Source organism: Schistocerca americana, chromosome 4 (genome assembly GCF_021461395.2).
Source record: "Schistocerca americana isolate TAMUIC-IGC-003095 chromosome 4, iqSchAmer2.1, whole genome shotgun sequence".
In the NCBI taxonomy this organism is placed as follows: domain Eukaryota; kingdom Metazoa; phylum Arthropoda; class Insecta; order Orthoptera; family Acrididae; genus Schistocerca; species Schistocerca americana.
The window spans coordinates 193,853,777-193,869,930 of NC_060122.1; positions in this window are offsets into that span (position 1 = coordinate 193,853,777).

The window sequence follows — 16,154 nt, forward strand, 5'->3', positions numbered from 1 at the left end:
ACTAGTGCCGACATTGTGCATGCTCTGTTGCCTGTGTCTATGTGCCTGTGGTTCTGTCAGTGTGATCATGTGATGTATCTGACCCCAGGAATGTGTCAATAAAGTTTCCCCTTCCTGGGACAATGAATTCACGGTGTTCTTATTTCAATTTCCAGGAGTGTATATTTATTGTAGATTAAAAAAGAACTTTATATTGTAAACCTTTCATTTCCTATATAAAATTACTAATCAATTGACCAACTCTTCCACTTATTATGACTGCGGCGGTCTAATATCAATAACGCGAAATGACTGACATCATCTACGTACCAAACTCTAGAAGACATTACTTTCGCCGGCCGAAGTGGCCGTGCGGTTAAAGGCGCTGCAGTCTGGAACCACAAGACCGCTACGGTCGCAGGTTCGAATCCTGCCTCGGGCATGGATGTTTGTTATGTCCTTAGGTTAGTTAGGTTTAACTAGTTCTAAGTTCTAGGGGACTAATGACCGCAGCAGTTGAGTCCCATAGTGCTCAGAGCCGAGAGCCATTACTTTCAAAGATGATCTACGGTGGTGTGGAACTTCAGTGGAAATAAACTAACGTAATCACTGCTGTTTAGCTTTTATAGACCTAATAAGCCGAAGCAATTTGCATTATCACCGTATGTTCTGCGTCCGGTGCGTCGAGGTGATGGTTCTCGTACTCGTCTGCGGCGATGGAAAAACTCCAGCCACAAATAAACTCCTTCAAACACTAGGACGGCAGAAGGCGATCTTCTGACTAATATACTCTAATACTGTCTTCTCCTCTCTGTGTTCTACAGACGAGAGACGCGAACTCACAGATACAAGGACGGAGTTCAGATAACGCCTCAACGTAGGTATAGACAGAGGAAGTGCTCTCAATTACTGAACGCTGCGTACTCAACGACTACTTCCAACCAGGAGGTGAAGCCCAGAATCGTATAGGTTTGCCATAGTACACTGCCTAACTTTTCTAACCAAAGACAGCAAGTTCGTCCGTACCAGCAAAGCTGATATCGAATGACTGTCACACACGGGTGCTCACAACGGAAGACCTCATCTGTCCACTGCTGTCTGCCCAGCAAGGCTCGGTCCCAACCCTCGTAATTCCGAAAGCGAATCATATTCCTGAAACCACGGAATATTCTCCCTCTCTACAGATTCTTCGGAACGCCGACCAACCATATTTTAGTCATTTGTCGTCGAGCGCGGAAAGTTTGCTAGGAAACACCTATACTCGTACAATGGTACGCTTCTGAGTAAAAATCCTTAGAAATAACCCAGCCTGCGTGGTTTCCGAGGCGTCGCTTCTTCGTTCCTCTCACCCGCATCTAAGATTTGCAGAGTTCGGAAGTATTATCCGGTTATCCTTCCAGCCCTACTACAATAGCGGCCGGCCGTCACCCTATTGTGCTCCACAGTTCAGGTGCCACGACGTCCGTCTAGCTACTTCCTGTGTTAAAGCAGGACCAACACCTGTGCGGGCCTTCCACCCACAGCTTGCGTTCTGCCTGCTGTTTCAACTCCACTGGCGTTCCAGCCTCTACTAGTATAGGCAATCATTCATGACGCCGTTTTTATAATTAAGACACTCCCTCACCTTTCATGCAATAAGCGTTAATAATTATTTACAAGGCGTACATGGCAATGTCAGTCTCACTTAAATATTCATATATACGATGTACAACCTATCAAATGATACCTAATTGTTTTTGTAGTTCACGGCAAAGTATGTGGATAAGTGCTTGTAAGGTGCGAAATTATAGACGCCTTACAATTTCTGACGCTATGCAACCGAGCCCAGAAAAGTCATTGCAGGAATCGATACAAGAAAAATTATCAGGCTTACAATCACGATGTAAGGATAGGCAATCACTGAAATTGATCCTGTACAAAGAGTCAGCAATGCATAAATTCGAAGATGCCGATAATGAAAACCGAATCGTTTACTACAAATCAATTACATCTTTCACTGGGTGTGAGACCACTGATATTTTTGATAACGTCTCCTATACAGAATCGGTCTGGATCCACCTCTCAGTTTATTTTGATACAGAAAGTACGCGATTCTGGTCAACCGGAAATCGTTGTACTGTGCTTGAAATGTCATTACGTGATTAGAAAACGGGGGTGTGCGCAGCAGTATCCAGAAGTGCGTTACTGAACGTTAATTTTTTTCTGAAGAAACCATGAACAGTGGACGTCATTATTTAATAATGCATTATCTCATTTCTAAACCACGACGAAAAAACTATCGATGGTTTCAACAAAATGACACTATACGTAGAACGTATTTTCACTTTGCAGCGGAGTGTGTGATGATGTGAAACTTCCTGGCAGATAAAAGTTAAGTAGCAAGGTACTGGCAGAAGTAAAGTTGTGACAACGGATCGTGAGTGGTGTTTGGGTAGCTCAGATGGTAGCGCACTTACCCGGGATAGGCAAAGGTTTAGAGTTTGAGTTAGGTCTGGCAAACAGCTTTAATCTTCCAGAAAGTTTCAACACTATAAGTCTTCAAAAAAAGAGTTTTCTCTAGTGTGTCATCTCAAAAAACGTATGGTCCGCTCGCTCGCCGGGCCTTACTTGACCACACTATTTTCTCTGTGGAGCAGGATAAACTATAGTGTACCAAAACCGCACAAACATGCTTCGTGGCTTGAAAACTGAAATGGCTATGTACTTGAAAAGCATATCACAGTCTAATCTGCAGGATGTGTTTGCCAATAAAATCAAGCGGGTTGAGATTGGTATAGCTGTCCGTGGATGCCATTTCCAACATACACTGTAACTGAACAGCAGCTTTCCGAACAGCCTGTGTGCTATATTTACTTCTCTAGTTCCAAAGAAGTGTGTGAGTGGAATTAATGTTGGTATGGGACTAGTTAAGAAATAGCTATAAAGATAATTTGAGTCACATCCCACACAAAGTGTTTAATAGCTACATAGCATTCTATTGACTAGTCATTAGCTATATATTATGAGTACTTCTTAGCGGATGGCTGCCTCAAATGATGCCAAGAGTCAACGCCTGTACGAGGTTCCTCTAGTAGGTGCGTCATTCGTGAGGTGCTGGTAATGACCATTCAGTATTATCGTGTGTAGCTATTAAATAATTTATGTGAGAGGTTATTGAAAGAAACTTCTAGCGAATGATGACTTCACTGATGGTGCCTGCCACTAACTTGGCAACATGAACGAGTTACTAAATAATTCACCAGAAAACAAGAACACTAAAAATCAGCTAAACTGTATTTAAATGGGTAACAAAATAGAAAACTGAAGGATTGTATCACAAGAATGCCGTTCAGTTCTACATGACGCCTACCGGAAACGTAACTTGCAGAAAAGTGCACAACGTGTTTTAAAATGGACAAAGATAAATTGTCGATTGACGAATCGTATTTATATGCGGTATAAATTGAGTGAGCTTTGAATTAATGTATGTTGTTCATCACAAATACGAAGCGAGATCACATAATAGGTAGTCAAATGAAAATAAGACTGACTGAAGAAATATAAGTAAGTATTAATTTAAAAGAAATCGCCATCTCTCCCACAATAAGACAAGACAGTCAATGCGTTCATGGAAATTTTTTTGCGGTTGCCTGCGGAACCATGATTGTACATAGACGACTACGTATGTCTTTCTTCAGGGCCACAAAAATATGAATATTGGTTTGGGAGAAATCACTTCCCAGCGAAATTTTGCAGCTTACTCCTGGGAGGGGGATTGCACCATCCCTGGATTGAAGACCAGCCTGGATGTCGCTTTCAGACGGTTTTCCACATCCCACTAGGTTAATACTGGGCTGGTAACCAAGTCGTACGACAGTTATACCATTCGCACACATTTAAACAACTGTTGATCACTTTCAGATGAATAAAGAAACACAGAGTCCGTTGTGGCACACATATTCCTTCCTGAGTAGGGGGGGGGGGGGGGAGGGAAGAGAAGGAGGTTAACGGGTTGATGACAAGAAGGGCACATGGCCACATATGGCCATACCTTAATTTAAATACGTCAGATCTGTTAATAGCCACACCGACTCTGCACTGCTGCTGGACGAAGGCACAACGTAAAGGAAAAGATGTGCGATTAACACGGAAAAATTCCGAGTAGTTTGAACGGAACAGCAGGGTCACAAAATTTTGTGATATCTTACCTTTTCTTCAAACAAACTTGAAGGTCAGCATGGCACTCTATTTATACATATTACGTGACAGTATAAAATATGGCCTGTGAACACTAAAATGGGCATTAGCTTCTCCAGAATTACGTTGGGAATGTTTGCATAGTGTTATGTTTTAGCACTCAATAATGTTTGTGAATGATACTTTCCAGTATTAACATTCAACGTACAATGATCACAGAGAGGAACGACCACGTACATGTAATACTGGCATTACCATTCGTTGCTACTACTATAGGCATTACAATTATGCCGTGATATCGTATGCTTCATGCGTATAGCGAATACTTTTACGTTAAGAAGCGAATGTACTAGGACTGTCTGAAGTTTTCGGCCTTACAACAGATCGCAGCACTGGGTGTGTGACTATTTTCCCCAGTAGTTACTACAACCTTCTGCAGGCTACGTGTTAAATTACAAGTCATTTCATCCAGATGTTGGCTGTAGGCGGGCGCGTGAATTCTCAGAAATAGAGAAAAATAGTCGTCAAATAGACGTACAGTAAAGCACTGTTTGACGTCAAAAGAAATTCGTTCTGTTGTCATAAGTGTATATGATGACCCTTCTCCTTCTCCACAGTGAAGAAATGGGATCTCGAATTTAAACGGGGCCGTGAAGTTGACCAATGTGATCCTCGTGAAGGAGGTCCGAAAAATGTCACACCATACGTTATCGAAAAAGAGCCCATTATGGACCATGAAGGTCGGCACATGAAGGTGCGTGAAATATCCAAGATTTACGAATTTTAAAAGAACGTGGTGCCGTCATTTTGCATACATATTTCCACATGAAAAGCGCTTTTCTGCAAGATTGGCGACGCAGCTGTTCATGGCTTAAAGTACAGGCGGTTACCTTCTGTGATGACGGTATTGTAAATCTGGTAGAACGCTGCGAAGATATCTAAGACGCACCGATGACTATGTAGCTCACGATTGCAAACAAACATTTTTGATTTTCGCAGTGGTTTCCATTTCTCTAACGATTGGATCTTACTTTCCGAATTACCCTCTTAGAATTAAATCAAAATTTCACATGGTGCTATGTGGGTTGCCATCATGCGATCGCCGTGTCGACGACGCATGCTGTGTTACTCATATGCGAGCGTCCTGGATAGCAACCACTCAGGAAAATATCGCTATTTGGTTAGATGTAAACATATTATGATCATCAAAATTCGTCAGTGGGACAAATTCATAGATGTACCAAGAATACATAGACTGCTCCTGCCCTGTCTTTCTCGGGGTAGGATTGGGGGCTCGGGTGTTTTCTCTGAGGTTTTTACTCATTCCAGAATCTCCAAGAGCGCTCCGAGTCCTTTTAGTCTGCTGTAAAACTAAGTAAGTACTGGAGACCTTTCCGAGGGTAAAGAGCGATCAACGCGAACGACTCTTCAGCCCTCCCTCTCCTAGTGACGTGGCAGACAGGAGGGCTGCTCTCTAATGGTAATCACGATGCTAGGTCGGTCACTGCTTAACACAACTTTGCTTCCTTCATTTCTTTGAAGTTTTTGATGATACTTCACCTGAAATACTAGCCCACTGTAGGTGTATATATGCTTCAGCAAGATAGATGATATTTCTTCAGCTTCATATTATCTTCGAATAATTAAAATGAAACAGAATGAAACCGATGTCTACGTTGATGAAATTCATTCGAAGGTAAGGTGATGCACTCTCTGTTCAAGAGAGAACGCGCAAGTGACGTCAGACAAAAGTTAGCAGAATTTCGTGAGACTGTAGAAAGATCATTGCACGAAGCGTATAAGAACCACCACCGTCATAACTGAGCGAAAGATCTTGCCGAAAGCCCGAGAAAAGTCAGATAAAATGCAAAAACATCACAGGAACTGTAAGGTGGACGTGTCATTTTGATTTTTGTATGTCATCGATGTGCACGTCAGAGAGAGAGCAAGTTGTGCTACTGTGAAACCATCTTTTGTCTTGTCGTGGCCTCTGCTCAGTCTGTTGCATTCTTAGTTGAAGTGTGGTACATGATTTACGCTTGGTCTCGAGTAGTTCGCTAGTGCCGAATCACACCGTAAGGAGCGCTAAAGGCAGTTGCAGTAGTCTTCACTGGACCTGAACGTGCTAGCTGAGTGTTTTACTTTGAAGATTTGAAGCCGGCGACAACAGTTCAGCGTTCTTTCCGTACCGAGTACGCTAAAGATCCTCCTAGTAGGCCTACAATTTATGGGTGGCAATAATGTTTTGCTCGGTAAGGCATGGGAAATAATCGGATCGTCCAAGCACATCTGACGGCATTGTTAAGCGAGTGAGACAACGTTCTGTCAACAGCCATACGAAATCGACCCGGCGTGAGTCGCGAGAACTGCAAATCCCACATACAACTGTTCGGAGTGTGTTGGGCAACCGTTTCCATTTGAAACCGTACAGACTGATAATCGTAAAAGGAATAAAAGACACTGATAAAATTGCTCGCAAGAACTTCTGCTCGGATTTGTTAAATCGTTTACACGAGGATGAACATTTCTTGGACTAAGTCATCTTTTCTCAAGTCGACTTTTTACTTAAGTGGCAAGGTTAACACACATAACTGTAGGATTTGAGGCACTGAAAATTCACATCAAACATTGCAACATGTTTGCCATAGCTCTAAACTGAACTTTTTTGTGCACTGAACACAAACAAAGTGTATGGCCCCTTTCTTCCGTGAGAGAGCTATCAATGGGATCGTGTGCTGGATATGTTACTACAATTTTTATACCACAGGTAAATGACGATGATCAAGAACGAGATGCTTACTTCGTGCAAGATGGTGGACCAGCCGACTACCTGGCTGACGTCCCGGGATTTTCTCAGTGACCGCTTTCCGGGTAAGTGGATTGGCTGTGATGCGCCAATTTCATGGCCCCGCGCTCCCCAGACATGACACCACTCGATTTTTTTTGTGGGGACTCATCAAGGATATCGTGTTTGTACCTCCTGTGCCGGCTTCTCTAGCTGAACTTAGAGCAAGAATTTATGCCGCCTCTGAGCGAGTTACACCTGCAATGCTACAGCGAGTTTGGGAAAAAACTGACGTCCGATAGGATATATGTAGGATAACCAACGGAAGCCACATGCAACACCATTAGCTTAAGGTAAAACAACTTGATGTGTTTCCCTACAAAATAATACTAAACGCAGCTCTATATCTTGAAACTTCCTGGCAGATTAAAACTGTGTGCCCGACCGAGACTCGAACTCGGGACCTTTGCCTTTCGCGGGCAAGTGCTCTAACCATCTGAGCTACCGAAGCACGACTCACGCCCGGTACTCACAGCTTTACTTCTGCCAGTACCTCGTCTCCTACCTTCCAAACTTTACAGAAGCTCTCCTGCAGGAGAGCTTCTGTAAAGTTTGGAAGGTAGGAGACGAGGTACTGGCAGAAGTAAAGTTGTGAGTACCGGGCGTGAGTCGTGCTTCGGTAGCTCAGATGGTTAGAGCACTTGCCCGCGAAAGGCAAAGGTCCCGAGTTCGAGTCTCGGTCGGGCACACAGTTGTAATCTGCCAGGAAGTTTCATATCAGCGCACACTCCGCTGCAGAGTGAAAATCTCATTCTGGAAACATCCCCCAGGCTGTGGCTAAGCCATGTCTCCGCAATATCCTTTCTTTCAGGAGTGCTAGTTCTGCAAGGTTCGCAGGAGAGCTTCTGTAAAGTTTGGAAGGTAGGAGACGAGGTACTGGCAGAAGTAAAGCTGTGAGTACCGGGCGTGAGTCGTGCTTCGGTAGCTCAGATGGTTAGAGCACTTGCCCGCGAAAGGCAAAGGTCCCGAGTTCGAGTCTCGGTCGGGCACACAGTTTTAATCTGCCAGGAAGTTTCATATCAGCGCACACTCCGCTGCAGAGTGAAAATCTCATTCTGGAAACATCCCCCAGGCTGTGGCTAAGCCATGTCTCCGCAATATCCTTTCTTTCAGGAGTGCTAGTTCTGCAAGGTTCGCAGGAGAGCTTCTGTAAAGTTTGGAAGGTAGGAGACGAGGTACTGGCAGAAGTAAAGCTGTGAGTACCGGGCGTGAGTCGTGCTTCGGTAGCTCAGATGGTTAGAGCACTTGCCCGCGAAAGGCAAAGGTCCCGAGTTCGAGTCTCGGTCGGGCACACAGTTTTAATCTGCCAGGAAGTTTCATATCAGCGCACACTCCGCTGCAGAGTGAAAATCTCATTCTGGAGCTCTATATCTTCATTCAGTAAATTTCTCAGAATTTTTAAATTTGTAATGTCCTTCATGAAACACCCTGTATTGAGTAGTCATGTGTGGAATTGTGATTGTATCTGTTAGATGAAGAAAGGATAACAAGGATGACGATGCCTGGCGGAGAGCGCAGCGTTGCGCAGATTTTGTGTTGGTGATTTAATTGCACACTTTACCATCTATCATGGTCCTACTTAAATTCTACTGAATGGAAATGTCTTTCCCGTGAATGACTATTTTGAATGCCTGGATTTGTTAGAGCTGTTTGTCGTAATACACTTCCGCATTTAAAGAAGTTTTCTCGATTTTTCATAATTATTAAGGAAAAAAAGTTACTTGATATTAATATTTTCATTCAAAAAGTAACCAAAATATTCATTTTAAAATATGAAACTGAAATGCAATCTTTTCTTGATGGCTGGATAAAGCGGCGCGGCGACCTGTGTCCTTTTCTAAGTTATTCATTATTCATCCTACTGTGAAGGAGAAAGCGTTGTTTCCGTGTTTTTTTGCTACTCATTTTCTTTACAATGCTTCTGGGCATCGATTTTAATTTAAACGGTAGGAATGTACCACATAATTAATTAATTTCATTGTCATTTTTCAAGATGCCTCACTAACGACATTTTGAAAGCGTCGTTTAGAAACCTGGCTCAAAACCAGGTTGATCTGAAGGTTAATTGACAAAGGAAATAATATATGCTTGCAGGCACAGTGCAAAAGGAAGGGGAATGTAGATGAATTCTCATCTTATCCCCATTTTATAAGCATATTTTACAATTTTCTCGTGAATTTTACTGTATTAACTCGATTAAAAAAGCATGCATAATTAATGATTTAATAATGATACAAATGTTTTAATTAGTGAAGTCTCCTGGAACAACTTCCATATTGAAACTATTCGCTACACTTCACACAGAACACAAAAATTTATCTTTAACGACAAGACTATTCATATCCTGGCCGGCTGCAAGCACCGCTAACAAGGAATTACCACGTTTGGCCAGAAATACAACGGATGAAACGAACAACTGCCGCACAACCGGCATTCAATAGGGCTAAAATTACTGTAGCCAACTTAGATTCCAATTTAGAAACCTTTTTTCCCCTTTTGGCCACATTTTCAACAGTCTGTCCCAGTGTGCGACGGTTCAAAAACGCGTCTGGCCATCTTCAGTTTGGTTCTCCGTGAGTTCCCTAAATGGCTTCAGGTAGGGTACGAGAATACGGAATAGATTCCCAGTTGCTCGTTAAGTACCACAACCCAGTACGTCGTCTTTGACGGCGAGCATTGGACAGAGGCGAGGGTATCAACAAAAATGGTTCAAATGGCTCTGAGCACTACGGGACTTAACATCTGAGGTCATCAGTCCCGTAGAACTTAGAACTGCCTAAACCTAACTAACCTCTAAGGACATCACACACATCCATGCCCGAGGCAGGATTCGAACCTGCGACCGTAGCCGTCGCGCGGTTCCATACTGAAGCGCCTAGAGCCGCTCGACCACTCCGGTCGGCAGGGTATCAACAAGACTGCCCTAAGGAAGTGTGACAAGACAGCTGTTATTATCTATATACGTAAATGATATGGCGGACATTGCGGACAGCAAGCTGCGGCTCTTTGCTGGAGATGCTGTTGTGTATGGGAAAGTATCGCCTTTGAGGGACTGTAGGAGGATACAAGACGACTTACAGGAGATTTCTAATTGGTGTGACGAACGCCGCTAGCCCTGAATCTAGAAGCATGTAAGTTAATGCACATAAGTAGGAAAAGCAAATCCGTAATGTTCGAATATGGCGTTATTAGTGTGCCCTTTGACATAGTCACCTTGATTCACTGTCCAGGCGTAACTTCCAAAACCCAAACTGATACGAAACGGAATGACCACGTGAGTATTGCAGTAAAAATGGAAATGCCGTGTGGCTAAGGCCTCCGTCGGGTAGACCGTTCGCGTGGTGCAAGTCATTCGAGTTGAGGCCTCGTCGGCGAATTGCTTGTCGATGGGGATGAAATGATGATGGTAAGGGGAAAATTTCCAACTGAGCAGAGAATCGAACCCGGGCCATTTGGTATGACATTCCGTCGCGTTGACCACTCAGCTACCAGGGACGGACAGTATTGCAGTAGGGAAGGGGAATGGTCGCCTTCGGTTTATTTGGTGACTTTTACGGAAGCATGTTCCAATGTAAACGAGATCGCGTGTAAGACATTAATGCGAACTATTCTTTAGTACTCTTCTAGTGTTTGGGATCCGCACCAGGCCGGACTGATCGAACACATCGAAGCAGTTCAGAGGTGGGCTGCTACGTTTGTAATCAGTAGATTCGATAAAAGCGGAAAATATTACGGAGATTCTTCGGGAATTGAAATTTTGGGGATTACGGAGGCGTCCGATTCCAACCACCTACTTTCAACCATGACGTCATCAAAATGGCGGAAATGGCTATTCTAAGCGTCTTCAACATGGCGCCTATAATGTCACCACACACACACGGCAACAAACACGGAAGTAGTGTAAATAAAAATAATATATCCCTCCAAAAATACAATCAAACTAACGTGGCAGTAGCGGAAAATTGGGGGTTTTAGGGAGGAGACAGGCTAAATATAACAGTAAAAACAGACGCACCACGACCTCAAAACACATAAAATGACGAAAAAAGAATTACAAAATCAACAGGAATAGGACACTTCCCTTGACATATATGGGTCAACCGCAGTTGACGATACCGAAACACCATCCTCTACAGCAAAAACTACGAAAATTGGAATCAGACATTTCCCTTGACCGCAGCTGACTATACCACAACAGCAATACCTACCTAACACCACGAAAATTGGAATCGGTCATTTTCCTTGACCTATATTGGTCAACCATAACTATTGATACGAAAAAACCACCTACAACTACGAAAAACTAAACCAAAACCACAATACCTCAAAAATTCAAAAGTCAAACATTCCTACGTAAATTAAAACACATTCAGTACACAATAAATACACAAAACATAATAACTCGAGAAAAATAGACAAAAAAAAAACAATTACTTACCACCAACAAATATCGGCACTGCAAAGTAGGTCGGACACACACACACACACACACATACACACACACACACACACACATACAGACACATAGAGGACGCCATCAAACACAACAAGCTGACGTCTACAAACTCCGCGACCTAATGGCGTCACACACCACAACACCCTTAAGTCATGGATCAAAGCAAAAGGGTGGAATCGGACGCTTCCGTCGACCCAAATTTTGAATCCCTCGAGAGAACACGACGTTCTTTTCCACTAACGTTACTGAGAAAATTTAGAGAACCGGCATTTCAAGGTGACTGCCTAAAGATTACACTGGCGCTAACGCACATTTGGCTTAAAGTGCCCGAAGACAAGATAAGAGAATTTAGGGCTCGTACAGAGCCATATAGACGGTCGTTTCTCCCTAGCTCTATTAGCGAGTGGAAAAGGTGCGGTGGCTCCGGAGTAAGAACGTAGATTGAGATGTATGTTGCTCATAATGCACGTACTTTGCATTTTCATTCCTAATCGGTAGCTTTGTAACTACCACAGAATATCATGAGTTTTTACTTAAAATTTGTCAACTTAGAACTGATATAGTTTTCTTTCAACATTTCAGCCATATGTTTCATGCATATTAAGTTTCAGTCCGAGTGATATTTATTTGGCATTGTGCACTACCCTGATTTGAATGGAGAAATAAATTTGAGATAAGTCTGTATAAAGGCAATTACCATTTCATCGTTTCTTAAGGATTCGACTGTCATCTCCTGCGCGTAGTCCTCCATTTGCTGCTATTGTGCTGCAGTTATGATGAGTAAAACTGATTAATATATGGGTCTATTAATAAGGTTGTAAATGTTTGTACTGAATCTTAATGTGTTTGTTGCGCCCTTCCAATGAGAGATAAATATAATTCACTTGCCCTATGGCACTGCGGCTGCATTGACTCTGATGCACCGTGTACCGTACACGCTTTCTCAGGAGGTTGCGGGATTCTCTTCAGCCATGCATTATCAGCAGGAGTGCGTTTTGCTCTAAACAAACAAAAAGAATTTGTTTGGATATGCTCGCGGTTGCTAATAAACGCTCAAGCAGACGCCCAAGCAGCCATCTCTAGTGCTTTAAGTAAACCTGACGCGTAATTTAAAATAAATATTTGCTCCAGAACAGTCATTAGCTTCAAGTTATCTGTTTGCATTTCGAAAATTAACTTTTAACACTTTCCGCAGCGTGTCGCAGCGGTGCTAATGCAAATTAATTCTCGTTAAATGGTCAAATCCTTTTCACTCGCGGAAGGTGATTATTTCTGAAAGCATTTAAGACTACTGCTGCTTTACAATGTGAGAAAATCAAGGAAAGTGATATGAATGCAGGATAATGTTTTTCAATCAGACGTCCATATAAACACCTCTTGTATGTTACATTCAATTGAACTGTTAAATTCTACGTAAGTTAAATTGTTTGTACCATAGCAATTGTTCGACTGCTCATTGTAAACTATCAGCGTTGTATAAACATTTCCTATCGCACCTTTATAGGAGCACCTAGAAAAATATCGCCTGCCTTATACCGAAAGTTAGTAGATTTTGACGTGCTGTCATGTGAATTGCGTTTGCATTATTTTGTGTAATAATTACTTGCACGGCTATCAGAGAGCTTTTTTAACTGTTCTCGGTATCTGCAACGATGCAGTCCAGGACGTCAAAACCCGTTTGTAGGAAGGAAGACGAAGGCTAGAGTGTCTTTCAACCAAATTCATTCAGCAGTACTGTAATCTTTAAAAATTTGTACACAAAAACACAGCCTATGCCGGTCCAGCTATATCGGTTGTTTTGAATTCTAACAGTCAGTGTTCACTCGGAATCCTTATTTTGGAAATAGAAATTATAAGGACAGCTGATAATCGAGTATATGTTAAGTGGCGAGGCTGCAGCTAACGAAAATGTCAACTGGTGAGTAGTAGTGGCCAGCTGACGGCCTGGCGAGGATGCGCAACCACCATAAAATCACAAAACAGAAAATTATTACAAAAATGTGTTAAATTAACTTAGTGTACTGAAATAATATCTATGCGCAATGCTGTTGATATATTCCGCACCGAATACACTGTAAGGAATGATTTTAAATGTTCTTTAATGACTCGGGAAGGCGCTTGTCTGTATAAATTACGGGAAAATACAATGATGTGCATTTTAAAAGTTGTTGCATGTGATTTACTGCATTGGTTTTTACTGATTTATGTTGTGAGAACTTATCTTTGAATTTTACTGGTAGATAGATCAGACTTATTTCTGGCCGGAGAACAAGCGGTATACTTTCGTGAATAACAGTTCATTGAACGGAGACAAGTGAGTTATTCTGAGAGAGAGAGGCAATTTTACGCCAGATATGGAACATTCTAATCCGCCCTCATCAGTTCATGTGCAGTCATATATAATAAAGCAAAGGTTTAATATTGTCCTGACAGATATTTACACACGCTCCGAATTCGTGGAGAGCCCCCTACGCTGAACTAGGTTGTTGTTGGCTGTTAATTCTAGTTGTCCCGAAAAGTTAATGCACAGAGAATGAGGTAAGCCACTACAAACCTTTCACGCGTTTTTGGACACGAATCAGGAATTACATAGGGCGTTAAATGTTGAGTTCTGCATTCCTACAGAGGAAAGTGATGAGATTCTTGTGTGCGACTTCGTACAAAACGGTAAGGACAGTTGGGCTTCGGAGTGGTGCATCACCTGGCGTCGGAGTGAAATTGGACCGGAGCAGAAATGATTAGTGAACAAGTTTGCACAGTAAACGGAACGTTTAACTAACTTGCATTTCTGAAAATTACAAGTAATGTAGCAAGAAATAGAGTCCAGCTCTAAATGTTAACAATGGTGAGGCACTCTGTACTATTCCATGAACAATGGATTTGGAGCCGCGACCAAATGCCGTCTGCGTTCCATCACATAGAGAGGAGGCCCCATTCTCGAGTGGGCAGTGCTGCTGCCGCCAGTCATCCTATATTGAAGTGGCAGAGAGCGCTCCTAGTACAGAGGCAATGGAGATGTGGCTCAGCGGGCGTGCTCCATTGGGTCCGCCAGATCCCGCACGACCTATGTGATGGAAATCTGCAGTTCCGTTGACAACTTTAATGCTCGTGGGTTGGCATCGATACATGGTACCATAATCCTCACTTCATTCGGAACAATCAGGGTAATATACAGAAATTGTGGTAGCTATGTGAGGAGAGGTGATAATACATACACATATCATTACGTGACAAGGATTGATAATACTGCCACATAAACCCGCTGGTATTTGTATTATATCTGACTGGATATGAAGTCATGTAGCAGTTACCAGATGAAATACAAAGAGGCATCAAAAAAAAAAAAAAAAAAAAAAAAAACCGGGGAGTTCGTCATCATGTCTTTATTTCTTAATATTGTTACAACGAATTTTGATCAACTTCAAAATATTCTCCGTTGACCACAACAAACTTCTTGAAACGATCCTTCCATTGTTCAAAATAGTTTTTAAATTCACTTATGAGGGATAGCCTTAATGCCTTCCTGCGATTTTTGTCTTACTTCCTCGACAGTGGCAAAATGCTTTCTTTTCATGTCCCTTTTGAGTCTGGGGAACAAAAAGAAGTCAAAGGGGGCTAGATCCAGCGAGTAGGCGGGGTGGAAAAACGGTGTCATGCGGTTTTTGGTCAAAAGCTGGTTTATAGAGAGGGTGATGTGGGCCAGCGCGTTGTAATGATGGAAGGACCAGTCCCCTGTGCTCTAAAGATTCAGATACCCTCTCTCAATCTTTTCAAAACCTCCAGGTAGAGCTCCTGGTAGACAGTTTGGCCCTGAGGAACAAACTATGTGTGCGCAAAAACTCTGCAATCAAAGAAACAAGATCAAAACATGTCTGAAGTCGACATTCCCTTTGCATGTCTGTGAGAAGGCGAGGGACAGATTTGGCTGCAACCATTGTCATATGCGGATCCTAGGATAAAAATAAATTATGTAGCGCTCGGCATGAATAACTCTGATAGCACTGTGTGCACTCTGTAAGAGACTGTGTGGCTGGCCCAACACGCTGTTAGAGGTGAATAGTCAGCAGTGGTAGCAGTTGGAGGTGAGCAGCCAGCAGTGATGGAAGTTGAGTGTGAGTAGACAGCAGTGATGGAGGATAGACGTTAATAATTAACAGTGTTGGAGGTTTGCAGTATTAGCGTGAGCCGATGGTCTGAATGTGTTTCCATCATGGAGGTTTGTTACTGATGATTAAATAATTTTTTTTTGAACTGGTTGTCACTTGGATTAATTTGAAATCTGGTAAATACATCTCTTGCTCTGCAACAAAATCTTTCCTCTGCTAACCACATACCTATCAGTAGTTAGAGCCTGCAGTAGCTGGAATATTTTATATACCTGGCAGTATTGGTGCTTGCGGCATTGCTGCAGTTTGTGTAATGAAGATTTTCTGTGAGGTAAGTGACTTACGAAATGTATGGGTTATTGTTAGGATTTTTTCTAATTCAGGGCCAATCTTTTGTATTTATTATTTGAAGTCAGGTTATCAGTTTTGAGCAGACAGATTCCGTTGTGTCAGGTTATTGTGGGTCAGTTTTGAGATAATAAGAATAGGTAAAGAGGAAGTAGGCTCAATATGTTCAGCTTCACTCAACAGTTTCAGAATCAAGTAATGTAGAAGTTTCACCCTCTCCCAGTCATTGCAATGAAAGTAAAAA